The 2,493-nt window shown below is 48.5% G+C and overlaps 2 non-coding genes across 2 annotated transcripts; one reads left to right on the forward strand and one right to left on the reverse strand.

The window, feature by feature from the left end:
- Window positions 1-511: 511 nt before the first annotated feature.
- On the reverse strand, window positions 512-669 carry LOC140706126 (U1 spliceosomal RNA). The gene has a single exon (XR_012085853.2). It is a non-coding gene; the product is annotated as a U1 spliceosomal RNA (small nuclear RNA).
- A 1,242-nt stretch (window positions 670-1,911) lies between these two features.
- On the forward strand, window positions 1,912-2,075 carry LOC140706288 (U1 spliceosomal RNA). The gene has a single exon (XR_012085928.2). It is a non-coding gene; the product is annotated as a U1 spliceosomal RNA (small nuclear RNA).
- The last annotated feature ends 418 nt before the right edge of the window (window positions 2,076-2,493 follow it).

Below are 2,493 nucleotides of genomic sequence, written 5' to 3' on the forward strand. Positions count from 1 at the left end.
GTAGTGACAGGTGGAAATATGACTAGTTTAAAATAAGCAGATGACACCATCTTACCGGCAGAAAGCAGCAATGACTTGGAATGACTTTTGATGAAAAAGAAAGAAGAAAGTACCAAAGCAGGACATTCTTAATGACATGACAATCGAACATTAAGAAGACAAAAATCATGACTACATACCGTATTTTTTACTCCATAAGATGCAGTCCCCCCCAAAAAAAAGTGTGGGGGGGGAGTGTTTGCGTCTTATGGTTCAGAACCTCTTCAGCCACCACCACCCAGAAGCCTCCCACTGTTGTGCTGGGAGGCCTCTGAACCAGCACCGTAGGTTGCCCACCATGGACCTCAGCACTCTGCCATCTGTGCTGCTGGCTTTCCAGGATCTGCTTCCTGGAGCCCACCTGGAAAGCCAGCAGGGCCAATGGTCCTATGGTAGCAAATTTAAATGTCAGAGGGCAGTGAAAACAGCCAAGGAACAAAGAGAAAAGAGATCAAAGTGATTCTAGAAAGACCAGGGGAAAGTGTAAACACAGTCCTCCACTACCATAAATTATGCAGTTGAGTTTCCCACATTTGGGGAAATCACAGGGATCAGCACACCCAAAGTGCAATGGATGAGCCTCACCCTGGGAGAGCCACTTTCATGATCATTGTAGCGATCAGCCCCGCCCTCACCTGTCCGTCACAGCTGAACAGTGGAGTAGGATCCAAAGAGAGGACGGAGGGTGGAGCCAAGGGGGGAGGGGCTGGATATAAAGGCTGGTGTATGGAGGATGAAGAGAGATTCTGTCAGTGAGAGACAGTACAAAACTTAAAAGGCCTGTAAGAACACTGAATGGAACAAAGAGTTGATGGAGTTTTAAAGTTAAAGTTGGATTGACTTAGATACAAGTGGTTAACAACCTGTGATTTACCTATTGAGTAATAATCCTATATGAACTTCCCTGATTTAATAAATAACTTAAGTTTTAAAAGCACACGTGTCTCCTTGATTGAATGGTATTGAAGCAGCAATACCTGGTGGCAGCAAAGAAAGAAGAAGAGCGAGAACCTCGTGAAGACCTGAGGGAATAGGGGCTTCAGAGGAGATTGCCACAATCATGGTATCACCCCTGCCAGATAAGTAGGAGTTGAAGTGGCCCCTGCACCTCCTGCCCTCTTCTGTGCCCTGCCCCCCAAGGCATAGTGAACCCCCTTGCTACACCTCCTGCTCAGAACAGGGATGCACAGCCCCGGTCCTGCCAGAGGCCAAGAGAGCTCCTCCGTGTTATGGGGTGCCCCGCAGGACCCCCATCAGGGGCTGGGTGTTCCTTCCACAATCCTCCAGTGCACAGGTATTAGCATATCTGCCTGCTTGCATCACCTGGATGGCTTCTCTATTGGAGAAGCAAAGCAGGAAGGAGAAATCTCTTTCTGTTCACCTTCTGCGGAGAAGTTAACTGGAGGCTACAGCAACTCTCTACAGATGACAGCTTTATTATCCTTTATATATATTGAGAAAAAACCACAGTTGTTTTTGGCTTTAGTTTGCAAATCTTTAGTTTGCAAAGAATAAAGCTGCCATCTGTAGAGAGTTGCTGTAGCCTCCAGCTAACTTCCCTGCAGAAGGTGAACAGAAAGAGACTCCTCCTTCCTGCTTTGCTTCTCCTATAGAGAAGCCATCTGGGTGATGTAAGCAGGCAGATGCAGTCAGGGATTCTAATACCTGCACACTGGAGGATTGTGGGAGGAACACCCAGCCCCTGATGGGGTTCCCACAGGGCACCTCAAAACACTGAGGAGCTCTCTTGGCCTCTGGTGTGACTGCGGCTGTGCATCCCTGTTCTGAGCAGGAGGTACAGCTGGGGGGTCACCATGCCTTGGAGGGGCAGGGCACAGAAGGGAGCAGGAGGTGCAGGGGCCACTCCAACTCATACTTACCTGGTAGGGGAGATACCATGATCATGAAGGTGGTTTTCCCAGGTTGAGGCTCACCCATTGCACTTTGGGTATGCTGATCCCTATGATTTCCCCAAATGTGGGAAACTTGACTGCATAATTTGTGATAGTTGGGGACTGTATTTGTGCTTTCCCATGGTCTTTCTAGAATCAGTTTGATCTCTTTTCTCCTCACCAGGACCTGCTGCAAAGGCAGCAAGTCCTGGTGATGTCTTAGATTGCATTCCCCTCTTTTTCTCCCCAGCAGCAAAGGAAGAGGGCAAAAGGAGTCACCGTGATCAGGAGCAAGGGGACTGCTTTGAGTCTTTCCCTCCTCTTCCTTTGCTGCTGGGGAGAGAAAGAGGGGGAATGCCATCCAAGACTGAGACCCACTGCATTTCCAAAGTCAGTGCAGGTGAGGGGATCACGGGGTCACGCTGCTTTTGCAGAGGCAGTCTCGGTGACTTGGATCCAGCATTCCCCCTCTTTCTCACTCCAGCAGCATGGGAATAAAGCTATTTGGTTCAGAATATTTTTTCCTGTTTTCCTTCCTTAAAAATTATGTGCGTCTTATAGT

This window comes from Pogona vitticeps, chromosome 3 (genome assembly GCF_051106095.1).
Source record: "Pogona vitticeps strain Pit_001003342236 chromosome 3, PviZW2.1, whole genome shotgun sequence".
In the NCBI taxonomy this organism is placed as follows: domain Eukaryota; kingdom Metazoa; phylum Chordata; class Lepidosauria; order Squamata; family Agamidae; genus Pogona; species Pogona vitticeps.